At 57.3% G+C, this 19,804-nt stretch overlaps 1 protein-coding gene across 1 annotated transcript in view; it reads left to right on the top strand.

The window, feature by feature from the left end:
* CSMD1 (CUB and Sushi multiple domains 1) overlaps positions 1-19,804 on the top strand; it is a 1,658,614-nt gene that overhangs the window by 829,079 nt on the left and 809,731 nt on the right. The gene's annotated exons all lie outside the window — the stretch shown is intronic.

Raw genomic sequence — 19,804 nt, 5'->3', positions numbered from 1 at the left:
CCACTGCGGGGGTCACAGCAGGCCATCAGTGCAGAGGAGACATGAAGCCGGGCACCTGGTGGTCAGCGTCCTGGTGTGCGCGTGGTGGGGTCGGAGGGGAAGCCAAAGACGCTCCCTTTCAGTTCGGGCGTGGGTGGCGAGACCAGCTTCAGCCGGGTCTCTGCGTGCAATGGGAGGCGGAGAGGGACCTCAGAGAGTGATGTTGCAAGGCGTAAAACCATGAGTCTCGACGTGAGGTCCTCTGCAGTCGGCTGAGCTGGTGTTCTGTGCTGACGACTCCACCTCTTAGCGTTTGGGAACCCGTGTCGGTCGCCTCTCTCAGGTGATGACCGAGAAGGAGGCTTGGATACGTCTCGATTCAGATGCAGGTGGGAGGCTGGCCGTGTCCGAGTGGGTGGAAGAGAACGGGAAATGAGGGACGATTTCTAGAGAAGTGAGGCTGCATCTCAGCGCAGAGTTCCGGAGGATGAAGGCAGCACAGCTAGCACAGGTCGTAAACTAGACCCCGGTGTGGAGCCAGCTGTTGAAGTTGAATCTTAGTTTATTGCCTGAGACTCTCAAAGCAGAGGGCTCTATTCATGGATAAATCATTTCCTTGCGTTGGTTTCGCCGTGCTTACGTTAACGTTACTTCGATTGCAGGAAAAACGACCCCTGCCTCCGTCCTTGCGTTCGTGCCGGCCGTTTGTCCGGAGCAGCACTTCAGCCCCAGCCCCTCGACCCACTCTGTGTCTTCCCAGACAGTTTTCTCTGCCAACCCTCACGAATCCGGGGGTGTTATCTCCCTCTGTGTGGCATCAGAGCGGGCGGATTCTGAGCCGAGAGCTGACGTCTGAGATTCTGCTCGAGTCCCGCCCTGAACAGGCCTTAGGACCTGGGGCACATCACGCGGCTATTCCCTTAAGAAAGGGGGGTGTGCGCAGGGGACTTCTGAGGTAACTCGTTCAACACCGGCCGAGGGCCCTTTCCGCCATTGCTGTGAGAGAATCCGGGACGCGGCGCTGTCTGAGCTCGAAGCTTCCACGGTTCTGCGTCTCAGAGAGCCATGGCCGTACAGAACATGGCGTCTGAGTCTCAGAAACCAGATGGTTCTTGGTGAAAGGGCCTTACTGATGAGAAAGTCTAGGGATAATTGGTACTGAGTGACCTCTCGCTGGTCAGCCGCCAGGGTGGGGCAGAGAGAGAGAAAGAGAGAGAGAGAGAGAGAGAGAGAGAGAGAGAGAGAGATGGGCGGTGTATGTGAGGCGCTGAGACTCCAGTCAGGACGATGGTTTGCGAGCAGACTTCACTTACGCCAGGGAGGGAGGCGGGAGGTGCGCCGGCCGTAGCCGAGTCTGCGCCACCCGTCAAGCTGAACGGCAGCCGCAGGAGACGTGGCTCCCACACACCTCAGCTGTTCCTCCGGGCAGGGAGCCCCTCTGGGCAGTGAACCCCTCCGGGCAGGGAGCCCCTCTGGGCAGGGAGCCCGTCCGTCCACTTGCCCGGGAACGGCGTGCGGAGCGAGAGCGTGGTGTTGACTTCACTTCGCCCACCTCAGTTTCTCTGCCGTCCTCTCCCCTCGCTCCCTCTCTCACCGTACCTCCCCCGATGCGGTCTCCCGAGCACCCCAACATCGGGCTGTGCATGTGGATGGGGCCATGAGGGAGCTGAAGCCGGGTTCTGTCCGAACTGCGCCGTGGGGTCAACGACTCCGTGGGGCCTGAGAGCCACAGCTGACCGCCGTTGTTACGTAGAGCGTCTTGGCACAGCAGCTGGAGGAACTGACCCGTCTCCTCGGCGTCTGCAGTCAGGCTCGAAGGCGGTTTCCGCTCTCTGAAACCCGTCTCAGATTTCCCGGACCCCGCGACGGGTGATCTGGGGGCAAACTGGAAGAACGGGAGGTCGTTGGGGAAGTTCTTGAAGGGAACTTGGATCCCGGGGCCTCGGGGTCTGAGGAGCTGGTTGCCAGTTGGCTGGGCGTGCTTTCTCCTGAGAGTTGTTATTAGATGGAGTCTGGGCTCATAATTCTCTTCGTGAAGGCTGACAGGGTCCCGCTGGCCTGGCACAAATGCCCGGCAGGTGGTGACGAATGAAGGAGCAGACAGAACACAGTGCAGCGCCCGGGTTCTACCTGGAGGTCTCCGACTGCAGGGGACACTGTCCTGTCCCTCTCTGACCCCCCCCAGACAGGGCCACCCAGATTGAGCTTCACACCCATCAGGAAGTTCCCTGTGCTCTGTCTCGGGACTTCAGGGAGGTCCCGTGAACAGGGAACCCCACAGGGCGCAGAGCCCCCCGGAAAGCGATCCTGCCACACACACGGCATCCACAGACAGTCAGGAAGCAGATTTCGGGGTTCGCCAGGATCCGCAGCAGGAAATACCCCGACCTGGCCACAGAGCCACTTTGTACACGGAACGCTCACGTGTCAGCGATGCTTGTGGAGGCTGACAGGACGCGGCCTCTTCCCTAAGCAACGGCCGAAACATACATGAACCTATTTACAACACAGGACGGGCCCCCTGAGGTGTCCTTGTTAAGATACACACAGATGTGTAGAACAGCTGATCTTTCAAAGACTGTTACTTTACCGTGACTTCAGAGTGGCAGTCCTTGAAATGTTTAGTGGTTTAAATTGGTATCTTCAAAGGATTTGTCCACCCCTGAGCTGCAAGGGAAATGCAACGTGCCCGCGTGGGTGGCGGTGCCTGGCTCCCCACCGCCAGGTCGGTGCTGCGGCCGGCACAGCCGGACAGCGCTCCTGGCGTGAGTGTCCTTGGTGCACTGGACACATGTACCTTCCCAATAATCCATCCTAAACAGACAGCACGTACGAGCAGGGTGCTCTGAGAAGACGCCCCTTGGAAAATGGTTAAGAACAATAATAGGGTGAGCCCTATTTTCATTCAATTTGGAGTGAAATGGCCAAGTCAGCAGTTTCAGCTGAGGGTTGCCATGGCTACAGCTGAGGCCTCTCAATGTGGCGAATGATGTCACATGCCCAAATTATCCATCTGCTACACGTGGCAGGGTTTATTTTATTTTATTTTATTTTATTTATTTTATTTTATTTTATTTTTCTGAAGCTGGAAACGGGGAGAGACAGTCAGACAGACTTCCGCATGCGCCCGACCGGGATCCACCCGGCACACCCACCGGGGGTGACGCTCTGCCCACCAGGGGGCGATGCTCTGCCCCTCCGGGGCGTCGCTCTGTCGCGACCAGAGCCACTCTAGCGCCTAGGGCAGAGGCCAAGGAGCCATCCCCAGCACCCAGGCCATCTTTGCTCCAATGGAGCCTCGGCTGCGGGAGGGGAAGAGAGAGACAGAGAGGAAGGAGGGCGGGGGTGGAGAAGCAAATGGGCGCTTCTCCTGTGTGCCCTGGCCGGGAATCGAACCCGGGTCCCCCTCACGCCAGGCCGACGCTCTACCACTGAGCCAACCGGCCAGGGTGGGTTCATATTTTAGCCCTAGTGGACAGCGGGCCCATCACAGAGGGCTGGCTTTTTTTTTAATGACCCAGTTCCGGTGTGGACAGACCGGCTGTCTGTCTGTCAGCAGCCAGCCCTGAAAGCTGCTGCTTCTCCGTCCCCGTGGAACACGGACTCCTCACGGTGACGCGCTCGCCTCCGGAGACCCCATGAGCAGTGACGCCAGCCCAGCGATCCTTCCCTCTGAAGCGATCGAGGGAGCGGCCGACGCGTAACTCCGGCAGCACCAGGAGGGGAGAGCGCTGGTTCCGCCCCAGAGCTGAGCACCGGGAGGGCAGAGCGCTGGTTCCGCTCCAGAGCTGAGCACCAGGAGAGCAGAGCGCTGGTTCCGCTCCAGAGCTGAGCACCGGGAGGGCAGAGCGCTGGTTCCGCCCCAGAGCTGAGCACCAGGAGGGCAGAGCGCTGGTTCCGCCCCAGAGCTGAGCACTGGGAGGGGAGAGCGCTGGTTCTGCCCCAGAGCTGAGCACCAGGAGGGCAGAGCGCTGGTTCCGCCCCAGAGCTGAGCACCGGGAGGGGAGAGCGCTGGTTCTGCTCCACAGCTGAGCACCAGGAGGGGAGAGCGCTGGTTCCGCCCCAGAGCTGAGCACCGGGAGGGCAGAGCGCTGGTTCCGCTCCACAGCTGAGCACCAGGAGGGGAGAGCGCTGGTTCCGCCCCAGAGCTGAGCACCGGGAGGGCAGAGCGCTGGTTCCGCCCCAGAGCTGAGCACCAGGAGGGCAGAGCGCTGGTTCCGCCCCAGAGCTGAGCACCAAGAGGGGAGAGCGCTGGTTCCGCCCCAGAGCTGAGCACCGGGAGGGCAGAGCGCTGGTTCCGCCCCAGAGCTGAGCACCAGGAGGGCAGAGCGCTGGTTCCGCTCCAGAGCTGAGCACCAGGAGGGCAGAGCGCTGGTTCCGCCCCAGAGCTGAGCACCAGGAGGGCAGAGCGCTGGTTCCGCTCCAGAGCTGAGCACCAGGAGAGCAGAGCGCTGGTTCCGCCCCAGAGCTGAGCACCGGGAGGGCAGAGCGCTGGTTCAGCTCCACAGCTGAGCACCGGGAGGGGAGAGCGCTGGTTCCGCCCCAGAGCTGAGCACCGGAAGGGGAGAGCGCTGGTTCTGCTCCACAGCTGAGCACCGGGAGGGCAGAGCGCTGGTTCCGCCCCAGAGCTGAGCACCGGAAGGGGAGAGCGCTGGTTCTGCTCCACAGCTGAGCACCAAGAGGGGAGAGCGCTGGTTCCGCCCCAGAGCTGAGCACCGGGAGGGCAGAGCGCTGGTTCCGCCCCAGAGCTGAGCACCAGGAGGGCAGAGCGCTGGTTCCGCTCCAGAGCTGAGCACCAGGAGGGCAGAGCGCTGGTTCCGCCCCAGAGCTGAGCACCAGGAGGGCAGAGCGCTGGTTCCGCTCCAGAGCTGAGCACCAGGAGAGCAGAGCGCTGGTTCCGCCCCAGAGCTGAGCACCGGGAGGGGAGAGCGCTGGTTCTGCTCCACAGCTGAGCACCGGGAGGGGAGAGCGCTGGTTCCGCCCCAGAGCTGAGCACCGGAAGGGGAGAGCGCTGGTTCTGCTCCACAGCTGAGCACCGGGAGGGCAGAGCGCTGGTTCCGCCCCAGAGCTGAGCACCAGGTGGGCAGAGCGCTGGTTCCGCTCCAGAGCTGAGCACCGGGAGGGCAGAGCGCTGGTTCCGCTCCAGAGCTGAGCACCGGGAGGGCAGAGCGCTGGTTCCGCCCCAGAGCTGAGCACCGGGAGGGCAGAGCGCTGGTTCCGCCCCAGAGCTGAGCACCGGGAGGGGAGAGCGCTGGTTCTGCTCCAGAGCTGAGCACCGGGAGGGGAGAGCGCTGATTCTGCCCCAGAGCTGAGCACCGGGAGGGGAGAGCGCTGGTTCTGCTCCAGAGCTGAGCACCAGGAGGGGAGAGCGCTGGTTCTGCCCCAGAGCTGAGCGACTGCGTTCTCTCCATTAAGGCCTGGAGGTTAAGGGACCCAGGGTTCCTTTGGAGGAAAGAAGGTCCCCCGGCATGCAGTGGAGCAGATGAGCGCCCCTCAGCCCTTCCTGTGTGTGTGAGGAGGTGTGCGCGTGGAGAAGGCGAGGGAAGAGGGGCCGCGGACACCCTTAGACTGTGTCCCCCGAAACGCACTTCGACGTATTGGATCTTTAAGGAGCTTCCCTGACTGAGCCTCGGGCCATGAGGATAAAACCCAAGCTGTCCCGCCATCCAGGGTCCCCCCTGCCTCCATCCGGTGCCTCCTCCCTGGAAGCACCGACCGCTTGGCCGCACCAAACACACCCCTGTCTCCATGTCAGCACGTGCTTTGTCCTTCCCTGCCTGACACACGTCTGTGGGTCCGTGACCACATGCAAATCGCATGCTGCCCAGTTCAGTTTCGGTCCATTGAAGAGAATGGTCAGATGCTTAGGGTGAAGGGACAGAGGGCTGGCCGCTTAAAGAGGCCATACAAGGGGACCGAGAGTTTGGGCAATCACCCCACCCCTGACCCCGGAAAAGGTCGGGGGTCATACAGAGGAGATCGCTCCTGGGCGGATTCGGACGAGACCCACCTTGTTATTTCCACAGAACGTCAGTCACTGTGGGTTTTCTAAGGCTCAGGGTCAATCGTCCACTCCCGGGCACAGCTCTGCCCAGCCTGTCCGGACCCTGTGGGGCGTGTTGACCTGACAGCACACCTTGTGTGATGGGTTGTTTCCTGTCTCCCCTTGAACCAAGAGCCATTCAGGGCCCTTCAATCAATCCAATCAGGAATTTGCTGAAGCCAAAACAAAACTTCAAAGAAATCCTGGAAGCTGGCAGTGAGCTTCAAAGAACCCTTGAAGGGTCAATTAGCACCTGCAGTGTTTACGCAGCCTGTCACTTAATTTGTAATTGACTTGGCCTCTGTTTAATTGGTAATGAGGAAGGGTTGTGGAGGCAGCCCTCTGTAACAGACTCCCTGGGATCAGTCCTCCCTGCTCATCACCCTCACCTGCCCCAGGTAACAGAGGGAGGGCCTTCTCCTCACTGCTCCTCTTACTTATTTCTAACTGTTCATTTGGAAATCTCGGCACAGAAAATGGACCAAACTGGCCCCGCCAGTCGCCCTGGACCCTGAACCCAGCCTCTCCTAGGGTTTCAGGTCCCCCAGGGCCGAGACGTCGTTATGGAAACCAAGACATTAAGGAGGGGAAAGGCCACTGGCCAGTTTGTAGTCTTTGGCCCCAGGCGTCAGTCCGGGGCGGGGAGGGAGCGGACGAGGTGCCAGAGAAGGCCCTTTCCCTTCCTCCAGCTTGTGCCTGTCGTCCGTCTGTCCTTCTTTCCGTGGCCTTAACCCCCCCCCCATTAACGGTCAGCCTGGTTCCATTATTTTGGAGAGACAGGGGGCAGTGTTCAGGTCACAGAGGGGCCGTGCAGCCCCCTCACCACGGGGGTGGACACTGGGATTCTTTCCTGTACGTTTTCCATGGTCAGTTTGAATTTAGTGCCCACATCATACAGGCCTTGGTGACGTGTGCAGCCCAGTTTCACGGAAGCGAGCGGAGCGTGAAGCAGGCAGAGCTCCTGTGTGTGCACAGCTACCCATGTGGACGTGCATGGGAACTGCTGCGTGTGTGTTTATTGGATCGTGTTAATCCTAATCCAGAGGGACCTGAAACATGGAAGACACGAACAAGGTCCGTCGGTTACACATCAAAGCTTTATTGTCCAGCTTGGCCAAGTGGTGGCAACTCCGACAGAAATCTGAGGGAGAGCGCGCTGGCCCTTTGTTCTACTTAGTTTTATAGTTTTATAAGTGGGAAGTACAGAAGCAAAAATTGTAATTAGGAGCCCCTTACCACTATTGGTTATAGTCATATGTCCTTTAACATGATAGGACCACGTTCAATTTGCAAGCCATACATTATTTTGGAGAAAACAAAATTTACAAGTCAACACAATGGCAGAAGATGCCTTTTACATATTAAAAAGGCATTCCCATACTATCTAGTGTTTATCTGCCATCTCTCTGTCCAGAGTCACACGTGTTAACCACACGTATTTACATAGGAGAGGTAGTTTCCGTAGTAGGGACAAATGCCCGCAAATGGCTCATTACTATAAGAAAAGGTTTATTTTGGCTTTTCTCTTCCTGCACCTGGCTAGCCATTCACCCTTTTTCCACAGGTGTGGTGGAATGTCTGGGGATCCATGTTTTCCTCCCCTTTGCATTTATAATACAATGCCAAGGGCCATCCTGGTCATGCCAATCACACAGTACAGAGACTACTCTCACAATTTCTCTGCACACCTTAACCCAAATTAATAAAATGTTCTTCAAGCCTCCCAAAATATTAATATTAATTCTGTAGCTTTTGGTCCTTTACAACACCTGCAGGTGAAGTGGCGCAGTGGCTCCTCAGATTGATGTAGTATCTATCGATCATCTGTCATCTCCCTAGCATCTACTTACATCTACCTATCATCTATCAACCTAGCTATTTATGTATCAATCTATCATCTATGTATCTATTTATCATCTATCATCTCTCTTATCTTCTATCTATCTCTGATTTTCTTTCTTTTTTTTTATTAATTCAGTGAGAGGAGGGGAGGCAGAGAGAGACTCTTGCATGCGGCACGACCCAGATTCACCCGGCAAGCCCGCCAGGGGGTGATGTTCTGCCTATCTGGGGCCCTTGCTCCATTGTTCAGCAATTGAGCTCTTCTTAGCACCTGAGGCAGAGTCCATGGAGCCATCCTCAGTGCCCACAGAGCCATGGCTGCAAGAGGGGAGTAGGGAAAGAGAGAGAGAGAGAGAGAAAGAGAGAGAGAGAGAGAGAGAGAAGCAAGAAGGGGAGGGGAGGGAAGCAGATGGCCACTTCTCCTGTGTGTCCTGACCGGGAATCAAACCTAGGACATCCACACACCGGGCCAACGCCCTACCACTGAGCCAATGAGCCAGGGCCTATCTCTGATTTTCTTGAACCTCTGCACACTAGCTAGAGGCCTAAGGACATAATACAATGCGATTGGCTCCTTTAAAAAAAAATAAAATAAAATAACTGTTTTTATCAAAACATATTTTTCTAAAATTTTTTTGGGGTAACATATTTTTAAAAGCTGAACCAAGTAATGATATTTAGCGCATATTCACGATGTGCCGGTCCCACGTGGACAAGGGCCGCTCCTTGGCAGCCCCTCGCTCCGTAGAGGAGACATTATGTCACCACACGGTTGCCAACAGGGCTGGGGGCTTCAACCAGCCAGGTCCCCCCTTGTATATATGTGAAGATGATATTTTGGTTCCAGCCTTCAACCAGGAAAATAAGTTATTATGTTGCACTTAAGTGCTGTCCTAGCATCCCTCCGAGGATGTCTGGGTCGGGGGCTCTTCACGGAGTCCACGCAGGAGACTTCTTCGAGCCGAGAGCTAGTGGCCTCTCTCTGTGGTGCTGTCACTCACTGGGAATGGCCCGTTTCAAGTCTCCTTCTCTGTGGGAGGAACTGTAAAGTGGGGTGCACCTACCAGACTTGTTGTGTTTATTTGTGGGTATAAACACCATGGTGGGCAGCCGCGGGCTCCTACAGTGCGGCACAAGTGACAGGTCTGAAGTGACCGTGGGGACAGCTTCCAGGCAGCGTGAATACCGCAGCTTCTTGAGCAGATGCTGACCCGTTTACACTGTGGGTCAGTGGGGGAAAGTGGCCAGCCCAGGTCACTGCCAACCCTGGCTACCGTCCCCTGAAACTCAACAGGAAGATGAAGGGACACTCCTCCAGTAACAGCCAGTTCAGCGGAACCGGGGAGTGCGAACCCGTCCGTGACATCTTTCCGGGCATCTTCCCAATCCCATTTATGTTCCTTAAGCAGACGAGGTGACCCCTCTGCCAGGCCCACAGTGACACGGGCTCCCTCAGGGGCCCCCTCCTTCCCAGCGAGGACACAGGGCCTGTAGGAGGCACTGAGGCCAGTCTTTCGGGCGGGAGCTCCCCTTGGCCAGAACAGCAGGAGGCCCCCGGGATGGGCCAGCAGAAGCCTTCTGCTGGGTCCAGTCCCCGCCGGCTGTCTCTCCGGACTCCTGCCCGGCAGCTGTGCCCACGGGGAGGCGAGGAGGCCCTCGGGCTCCCTCCTGACACAGCGGTGGCGGCGTCAGCAGGCACGGGGGTGACTTTTCCCAGCTCAGGATTGAGTCCCCCTCCCACCGTATTAGATACCTCTCATCTGCTGACGTCGGTGTCCGTGAGTTCAGAGGCTCGGGAGGGGTGAGGTTAAAAGACAGTGGGAACGAGTGAGTATTTGGAGGATGGGGAACTGATGCGAGTCGTTCCACGAAGGCAGCTCTGGGCACGCTGCGATACGGCACCTGAGGATGGCACGCAGAAGGACGAGACTGAGGGTGTCTGGGAAAGAAAACAGAAGGTAGTCGTGGCTTCCAGCGCGGAAGACGTCGGGCAGGCAGTGAGCCCAGGAGGGCAGCGGGGTGGGGTCCGACCCCCCCCCCCCCCCGCCGGGGACCCCTTCACTGTGCTTTATTCCGTGGGCGTCGCCTGTGAACTGTGTACGCTGCTGGGGTTTTCATCTATTTCACACAATACTTGTGGTTTGTTTTTGTTTTATTCTTTGAAGTTATAACTCTTTTTGTATGTTTTTTTGTTTGTTTGTTTGTTTTGGTCCAGTGGGGTAGAAGAGAAACAATTACATTTACAGTTTTAAATAAATCCGCATTTTTAAAATGCACCGCTTCTGACAGGGATGCACCAACACTGCTTTCGTTGTTCTCGGGCACTGGGGCTACGAACGTCCATTCATTCCCCCGTCGGCCAGTCTCTGCACATCACGGCGTTCAGCAGGACATTCCGTCCCTCCATTTAAAAGCTTCTCTGAGAACTCCGACTGTCTAACTCTTCTCTTTATTCTGAGCGTTCATGCAATTTCATGGAGGACTGGTTAGGAGAATGGTTAGGAGAATGAGGCAATTCTGTGCCATCCGATACTTCTCCAACAAAGGTGACGTTTTAACACTCAGGTCCGTCCTGTGGGTCCGTCCGTGCAGATCCAGGGGCAGGGGCAGAAACGTTCGTGTGGACATCTTCTGATTGGAGCGAGGGAGGTCCCTAAGTCCTTCCCTTTAGAGAGCTACGGGATGGCGTCTTAGGGACCACCTGCACTTCGGAGGTTTCGATTTCTGTGATGATATTACTTAGACTAGCTGAAAGCTCGCTGTCTCCTGGTGCGATGCCTTGATGATCCGTATAGAGAAACTGCATCCTAAAAATACGTTTCCAGGGCTTGGTATCCAGCAGGTTGACGAGGAGCAAGGCATGCCCCTCCCCCCGTTGGTCATCAGAGGGGCCCCGGCTTCCCGTGACCCTGTTCTTCCCAGAAGCCAAAAGCACAGAACTCGGCTCAGCCAGGGTCCCCGACTCAGAGCCCGGCCCTCACCTGACACGGCTCACGTCTGGGTTTGGCCATGGCTGAGCCTGACCACCTGAGCAGCTCTGCTGTGAGTCCTGGATCCCGTCTGCGAGATGTGGTCTGTGGGCAGGGCGGGGCGGGGTCTGGGCCGGTGGAGGAGCAAATGAGGAGGCCTGGCAAGACCCGGGCACCGTGCCCGCCGCTGACCGCATCCCGACGCTCCGAAAGCAGAGCCCCGTGAGCTCAGATCCTCCTGGGAACACGGCGGTCGGCCGAGGTAAAAGCCGGTGGGTTCTTTATTAAAACCCAACGGCGTTATTACGTTGTGTTTAGTTTTACATGGTTGTTTTCAGGAAATGCCCTTCAGTTATATCAACTTTAAAAGGCTGTCTTTGCCTGACCTGTGGTGGCGCAGTGGATAAAGCGTCGACCTGGAAATGCTGAGGTCGCCGGTTCGAAACCCTGGGCTTGCCTGGTCAAGGCACATATGGGAGTTGATGCTTCCAGCTCCTCCCCCCTTCTCTCTCTCTCTCTCTCTTTTCTCTAAAATGAATAATTAAAAATAATAATAATAATAAAGGCTGTTTCAATGCTGGGCTTTGAAAACCTGCGTCTGCTCATGGCTGAGAACCTCTGGGAACACAAGGCCACAGGAACCCCGCTGCTTGAGGAGAGCAGGGAGCTCCGAAGGCTGAGCCCGTTCATCCTGGGTGATCGGTCTGACCCCAGCGAGTCACGTCTCCCGTTCAGGGACCACACTGTGCGTACCAGCCGGTTTCCCGACGATCCAGGTGCCACCCGTGTCCCGAGACACGGTGACGAGCACGGCACGCAGTGAAACGTGAGAATTCACGAGCGCGTGCGCGTCCACTTGGCGATCTCTCTGAGGGCATGGCGTTCGCCCTGACCAGGAACGCCCCCGTCCAGGGTCCAGGGCTTCTCCGATGTCAGGGGCATAGCCCCCCCCAGTGTCTTCTTCAGGAGCTGACCCTGGCTCAGTGCTGACCCTGGCTCAGTGCTGACCCTGGCTCAGTGATGACCCTGGCTCAGTGCTGACCCTGGCTCAGTGATGCGGTGGAACCAGAGGGTCTGCACTTCCAACAGCGCCCAGGCCGGCTGGCGGCCGCTGCTCTGTGAACCAGACTGACCAGCGAGGGTGCCTGTCTGTGGCAGCACAGAGAGCTGGACAGAAGAGGACTGAAGTACTGAATTGCGTTCCAAGCGGACAGTCCAGGACCCACGACCGCCATCCTGCCGGACACCAGATCCTCGGGGTTTATTCGCCTGTAACTGCAAGTGTGTTCCCTGCGACCAACATCTCCCCTCTCCCTCCACCCCCGATCCATCTCCGGGAACCATCCTTCTCCCCGCTGGTCCTGCTGTGAGTTTGACGTTTTTAAAAAAAATTAATTTTGGTTTCCCACAGAAGTGATGTATGCAGGGTGTGGCACAAGCAGGCTCACCGTTGTTCATGTGAAAAATAAAACAGTAATCAATAACACGAGAAGGAGCTCTGTGTTTCATGCACTCAGAGCTGAAAGCCACCTCTACACCCCCCCCGTCCAGTGTGTGACGTCGTGCGGTTTATGTCACTCAGCCCGATGCCCTCAAGGTCCACCTGCATGTTTGCTGATGGCAGGACTGTCGTCTTACGTCTGAATAATATTCCATTGTGTGTGCGTGTGAGTGTGAGTGTGTGTGAGTGTGTGTGAGTGTGTGTGAGTGTGTGCGTGTGAGTGTGTGTATGAGTGTGAGTGTGCGTGTGAGTGTGTGAATGTGTATGAGTGTGTGTGAGTGTGTATGTGAGTGTGTGTGCGTGTGAGTGTGTGTGTGCATGTGAGTGTGTGTGTGTGTGAGTGTGTGTGTGCATGTGAATGTGTGAGTGTGTGTGAGTGTGTGTGTGCATGTGAATGTGTGAGTGTGTGTGAGTGTGTATGTGAGTGTGTGTGTGAGTGTGTGTGTGCATGTGAATGTGTGAGTGTGTATGTGAGTGTGTGCGTGTGAGTGTGTGTGTGAGTGTGTGTGTGCATGTGAATGTGTGAGTGTGTGTGTGAGTGTGTATGTGAGTGTGTGTGTGAGTGTGTGTGTGCATGTGAGTGTGTGAGTGTGTGTGTGAGTGTGTATGAGTGTATGTGAGTGTGTGTGTGTGTACAGACGCATTTCCCGTTCTCTTTGTTCATCCACTGATAGACACTTTGGATGTATCTGTATCTTGGTTATTGCAAATGTTACCTCAATGAGCATGGGGGTGCAGATAGCTCTTCAACATGCTGATTTTATTTCGCTGGAGGAGTACCCAGAAGTGAGATTGTTGAATTCTGTGCTAGCTCTACTTTTAACTCTTTGAGAACCTTTTACTGTCTTCTGTTGCTAAGAGAATAAGTCTTAAGAGTTTTCACCAGAACACCCATGCTCAAGTAATGTATATGAGGTTGTAGGTGTATTAATCTGATTGTGATAAAAGTTTCACTTTTATATATATATTTGATATATATCAAATCATCCCACTGCACCTTTAAATTTGACAGTTATACCTCAAAAACTGTAAAAAACAATGTGATTTTATTAATAATGATTTTGTTTCCTCGAAAAGTAAACATTTCAGTAAATAGTATTATATCACTTAATTCAGAATATGCTCTTTAAATTTGTTTGTTGTTGTTGTTGTTTTTTCTTTTTATTTTAAGTGAGAGGAGGAGAGATAGAGAGACACACTCCTACATGTGCCCTGACAAGGATCCAACCCTTCTGGGGCTGATGCTTGAATCAACTGAGCTATTTTTAGCATCTGAGGCCACTGCTGGGACGAATGGAGCTACCCCTGCGCCAGGGGCTGACACTTAAACCAACTAAGCCGCTGGCTGTGGGAGGGGAGGAGGGAGAGAAAAAGAGAAGAGGGAGGAGGAGAGAAGCAGGTGGTCACTTCTCCTGTGGACCCAGACTGGGAATTGAACCCAGGATGTCCATACACCAGGCCGACACGTCATTCACTGAGCCACAGACCAGGGCCATTAAATTTGTTGAAAATCTTATAAGTTTTAACGTGACGCTGTTGCAGAAAGTCTGGGTGCATCCCTGGTTTCACGCTTTGGGGTTGCATCTGAGGGCCCCGCTCTGCCCGTGGTCTCATTTCTGAGCTCAACCAGCCCGGCGGTGAGTGGGGGCGGGGGCGGACAAGGACGGGGGCGGGGGCAGGCAAGGACAGGTGCACAGCAGTGCCTCGGTGCCTTCCCCCGTCTCCGGGAGGGTCCGGCAGTGAGTGGGGGCGGGGTGGACAAGGACAGGTGCACAGCAGTGCCTCGGTGCCTTCCCCCGTCTCCGGGAGGGTCCGGCAGTGAGTGGGGGCGGGGTGGACAAGGACAGGTGCACAGCAGTGCCTCGGTGCCTTCCCCCGTCTCCGGGAGGGTCCAGCAGTGAGTGGGGGCGGGGTGGACAAGGACAGGTGCACAGCAGTGCCTCGGTGCCTTCCCCCGTCTCCGGGAGGGTCCGGCAGTGAGTGGGGGCGGGGGTGGACAAGGACAGGTGCACGGCAGTGTCTCGGTGCCTTCCCCCATCTCCGGGAGGGTCCGCGGGCGCCCAGTGTGTGAGGCGCTGTGCCCTGGAGGTAACACCATTGAGGATTCTTTTACGGAACGTTGGGTTAAGGAGTTAAATGGGTTTCTTCACCGGTGACTTCTCAGAGCTTTTAATAACGTCTGGTCCCCGCTACTCAAGATCGACTGGGAGCACCTGCAGTTCACTGGGGTCGTTAGACCAGGAAGGGTTTCTTTTCGGTGGGAGACAGGTGCACAGGATGGGGTGCCCTGGGAGGGGGTTGTGGGGGGTCGGTGAGGCTGTGCCTCTTCCGACGGCACCCCCCCCCCGCCTGGCCCGAGCCCGTCACATGTACCCCTCCCTCACTGTGACCTGATAGAGCCTTGACCCTGCCCTGTTTCCCTGGCCCTGCCTTTGACGCGTTCTCTCTCTCTCTCTCTCTCTCTCTCTCTCTCTCTCTCTCTCTCTCTCTTGACAACCCTCTCTTCTCGGGGTCAGCCAAGCCTGATTAACCCTTCAGAGTCCAGCTCAGACTGATAGGAAAAGAGAACTGGCCGCAGAGGGTGGGCAGGTAGTGGCTGAAGGGGTGTGTTTTTCTTGCCTCTCGGGGGATAGACTGGGTTAGGTATCAAATCGGAGTGTTTGTCCCTGAGTACAAAATGAGGTCCCTGCTGCTGACCTTGCTGGGCGCCGATGAAAATGTGGGTCAGACACCTGCCCCTGTCCCCGGCACAGAGGCACCCACTGAACTGCGTACCCGGGAGCCGGGACGGCTCTGTGTGAGCGCTGACCACCGGGCCCGAGGAGGGAGACACCGTTCCCCAGCGAGGTCACCAAAGGCCATGTCACGGGGCAGCTGGGATTGGACGGAGGCGCGCAGGTTGGGAAGGGTCTGGGCAGAAGAACTAGTGGGCGCTGTCATCACGGGGGCGTGCAATGAAAAGTGCAGGTGTGAGGAGGTGCAGAGGTGACAGCACAGCCACACCTTTCTGCGCGGCAGACACCCAGGATTTACAAGACGCAGATCATGGGGGGGGGGGTTCAGGGAGAAGAGGAAGAGGACGGTCGCGTTGAATCTGGAGAGTGTCCTCCGGGGTTGGCAACCTGCCCTGCGGTGGTATTTCTTTTCTTTTTTATTTTAATTTTCCAAGTAGAGCTCACACGCACTATTATTTTGTATTGGACACAGGCGTGCAGCGTAGTGGTCAGACAATCACATACTTGACAAGGAGATCCCCCTGATATTTTAAGTGTCCCCCGCCGACACAGTATTTCCACGGTCACCTTGAACTCAGAACTCGTTGGAGAGTCAAACATCTGGGATGCACGGCCAGGAGGTGTGACAGGCTGGGGGAGGCCCGAGTGTGTGCAGGAAACTGTGTTTGGGTTGAAAACCTGGAAGAGTTTTAATGGAAGACTCAGAAATGTGGGGTGAGTGTGCGGAGTCCTGGGTGCTCTCAATGAGGACAGGGAAGGTCCCCCTCTGCCCTCCTTCCTCCTGGGTGCTCTCAGTGAGGACAGGGAAGGTCCCCCTCTGCCCTCCCGCCTCCTGGGTGCTCTCGGTGAGGACAGGGAAGGTCCACCTCCGCCCTCCCGCCTCCTGGGTGCTCTCAGTGAGGACAGGGAAGGTCCCCCTCTGCCCTCCCGCCTCCTGGGTGCTCTCGGTGAGGACAGGGAAGGTCCACCTCCACCCTCCTTCCTCCTGGGTGCTCTCGGTGAGGACAGGGAAGGTCCCCCTCTGCCCTCCCGCCTCCTGGGTGCTCTCGGTGAGGACAGGGAAGGTCTCCCTCGGCCCTCCTTCCTCCTGGGTGCTCTCGGTGAGGACAGGGAAGGTCCCCCTCTGCCCTCCTTCCTCCTGGGTGCTCTCGGTGAGGACAGGGAAGGTCCCCCTCTGCCCTCCTTCCTCCTGGGTGCTCTCGGTGAGGACAGGGAAGGTCCCCCTCTACCCTCCTGCCTCCTGGGTGCTCTCGGTGAGGACAGGGAAGGTCCCCCTTGGCCCTCCGGCCTCCTGGGTGCTCTCAGTGAGGACAGGGAAGGTCCCCCTCTACCCTCCTGCCTCCTGGGTGCTCTCAGTGAGGACAGGGAAGGTCCCCCTCTGCCCTCCCGCCTCCTGGGTGCTCTCGGTGAGGACAGGGAAGGTCCCCCTCTACCCTCCTGCCTCCTGGGTGCTCTCGGTGAGGACAGGGAAGGTCCCCCTTGGCCCTCCGGCCTCCTGGGTGCTCTCAGTGAGGACAGGGAAGGTCCACCTCTGCCCTCCTTCCTCCTGGGTGCTCTCAGTGAGGACAGGGAAGGTCCACCTCTGCCCTCCCGCCTCCTGGGTGCTCTCGGTGAGGACAGGGAAGGTCCACCTCTGCCCTCCCGCCTCCTGGGTGCTCTCGGTGAGGACAGGGAAGGTCCCCCTCTGCCCTCCTTCCTCCTGGGTGCTCTCGGTGAGGACAGGGAAGGTCCACCTCTGCCCTCCCGCCTCCTGGGTGCTCTCGGTGAGGACAGGGAAGGTCCACCTCCACCCTCCTTCCTCCTGGGTGCTCTCGGTGAGGACAGGGAAGGTCCCCCTCTGCCCTCCCGCCTCCTGGGTGCTCTCAGTGAGGACAGGGAAGGTCCCCCTCTGCCCTCCCGCCTCCTGGGTGCTCTCGGTGAGGACAGGGAAGGTCCCCCTCTGCCCTCCCGCCTCCTGGGTGCTCTCAGTGAGGACAGGGAAGGTCCCCCTCTGCCCTCCCGCCTCCTGGTGCTCTCGGTGAGGACAGGGAAGGTCCCCCTCTGCCCTCCTGCCTCCTGGGTGCTCTCAGTGAGGACAGGGAAGGTCCCCCTCTGCCCTCCCGCCTCCTGGGTGCTCTCGGTGAGGACAGGGAAGGTCCCCCTCTGCCCTCCCGCCTCCTGGGTGCTCTCGGTGAGGACAGGGAAGGTCCCCCTCGGCCCTCCTTCCTCCTGGGTGCTCTCAGTGAGGACAGGGAAGGTCCCCCTCTGTCCTCCTTCCTCCTGGGTGCTCTCAGTGAGGACAGGGAAGGTCCCCCTCGGCCCTCCTTCCTCCTGGGTGCTCTCAGTGAGGACAGGGAAGGTCCCCCTCGGCCCTCCCGCCTCCTGGGTGCTCTCGGTGAGGACAGGGAAGGTCCCCCTCTGCCCTCCTTCCTCCTGGGTGCTCTCGGTGAGGACAGGGAAGGTCCCCCTCTGCCCTCCTTCCTCCTGGGTGCTCTCAGTGAGGACAGGGAAGGTCCCCCTCTACCCTCCTGCCTCCTGGGTGCTCTCGGTGAGGACAGGGAAGGTCCCCCTCTACCCTCCTGCCTCCTGGGTGCTCTCGGTGAGGACAGGGAAGGTCCCCCTTGGCCCTCCGGCCTCCTGGGTGCTCTCAGTGAGGACAGGGAAGGTCCACCTCTGCCCTCCCGCCTCCTGGGTGCTCTCAGTGAGGACAGGGAAGGTCCCCCTCTGCCCTCCTTCCTCCTGGGTGCTCTCAGTGAGGACAGGGAAGGTCCACCTCTGCCCTCCTGCCTCCTGGGTTCTCTCGGTGAGGACAGGGAAGGTCCACCTCTGCCCTCCCGCCTCCTGGGTGCTCTCGGTGAGGACAGGGAAGGTCCCCCTCTGTCCTCCTTCCTCCTGGGTGCTCTCAGTGAGGACAGGGAAGGTCCCCCTCTACCCTCCTGCCTCCTGGGTGCTCTCAGTGAGGACAGGGAAGGTCCCCCACTACCCTCCTGCCTCCTGGGTGCTCTCGGTGAGGACAGGGAAGGTCCCCCTTGGTCCTCCGGCCTCCTGGGTGCTCTCAGTGAGGACAGGGAAGGTCCCCCTCTACCCTCCTGCCTCCTGGGTGCTCTCGGTGAGGACAGGGAAGGTCCCCCTTGGCCCTCCGGCCTCCTGGGTGCTCTCAGTGAGGACAGGGAAGGTCCACCTCTGCCCTCCCGCCTCCTGGGTGCTCTCAGTGAGGACAGGGAAGGTCCACCTCTGCCCTCCCGCCTCCTGGGTGCTCTCAGTGAGGACAGGGAAGGTCCACCTCTGCCCTCCCGCCTCCTGGGTGCTCTCAGTGAGGACAGGGAAGGTCCACCTCTGCCCTCCCGCCTGCACAGGGCACCTGGCGGCTTAGAGTGGGGGGGTTCTTGGAAGAGCTTTCCTGTCAGAGGGTTCTAAGTCAGCTGTGGAGACCCGGCTCATCCCTGTGGGTGACACTCAGCCGACTTAGATTGGGGTCCTGGTACGAGAACACTGGAAAAAATCGGGAATTCAGTGACCAGCCAAGAGCCGGGGGTCTGCCTTCACCGGGAGGAGGAAGGCAACAGGGAATACTGTTAGGTTAGGGTCAGTCAAAAGAAAAGATCTTCTAGTTCAGGGATCCCCAAACTACAGCCCGCGGGCCACATGTAACCCCCTTGAAGCCATTTATCCGGCCCCCGCCACACTTCCGGAAGGGGACCTCTTTTATTGGTGGTCAGTGAGAGGAGCACATTGACCATCTCATTAGCCAAAAGCAGGCCCATAGTTCCCATTGAAATACTGGTCAGTTTGTTGATTTAAATTTACTTGTTCTTTATTTTAAATATTGTATTTGTTCCCATTTTGTTTTTTTTACTTTAAAACAGGATATGTGCAGTGTGCATAGGGATTTGTTCATAATTTTTTTTATAGTCCAGCCCTCCAACAGTCTGAGAAACAGTGAACTGGCCCCCTGTGTAAAAAGTTTGGGGATCCCTGTTCTAGTTCATACAAAATGGTTAGGAATGTGCCTGACCAGGCAGTGGCACAGTGATTAGAGTGTAAGACTAGGACGCAGAGGACCTGGGCTTGAGGTCCTGAGGTCACCAGCTTGAACTTGGGCTCATCCAGCTTGAGTGCAGGGTCACAGGCTTGAGCGTGGGATCATAGACATGACCCCATGGTCGCTGGCTTGAGCCCAAAGGTCACTGGCTTAAAGCCCAAGGTCATTGGCTTGAGCCCAAGGTCAGTGACTTGAGTAAGGGGTCACTCACTGTGCTGTAGCCCCCCAGTCAAGGCACATATGAGAAAGCAATCAATGAACAACTAAGGAGCTGCAGTGAAGAGTTGATGCTTCTCATCTCTCTCCTTTCCTGTCTGTCTGTCCCTATCTGTCCCTCTCTCTGACTCTCTCTCTGTCTCTGTCACAAAAAAAAAAAAAGAAAGAAAGAAAAAGAAATGTTTAAGAGAGCGTAGTGGGTTGGAAGAGATAAGAAATTGAGTGGCCAGGCAGTCTCAGGATAACATTTGAGTTGGGGACATCACTTCCTGCCCAGGGGCTGTGCTGCAATGTCTGCCTTGGGGAGGTTTGATGCATCCAAGAGAGGCTTGGGGAAGAGCTCCTGCCCTAGACGGTGGCCAGACCCCAGCTCCAGAGCCTGTTACCGTCCAGAAGGAGAGCGGACGAGTCCGGAAAAGACGTGCACGCCTTCCTTAACTGTGGGGACTCAGAACAGCCGACATCGATACGCAGCGGTTCCCTTCCGGGCGCACACGT

Source organism: Saccopteryx bilineata, chromosome 6 (assembly GCF_036850765.1).
Source record: "Saccopteryx bilineata isolate mSacBil1 chromosome 6, mSacBil1_pri_phased_curated, whole genome shotgun sequence".
Classification (NCBI taxonomy): domain Eukaryota; kingdom Metazoa; phylum Chordata; class Mammalia; order Chiroptera; family Emballonuridae; genus Saccopteryx; species Saccopteryx bilineata.
Note: the sequence above shows the minus strand (reverse complement) of the source record. Positions and strands in the feature narration are given on the sequence as shown.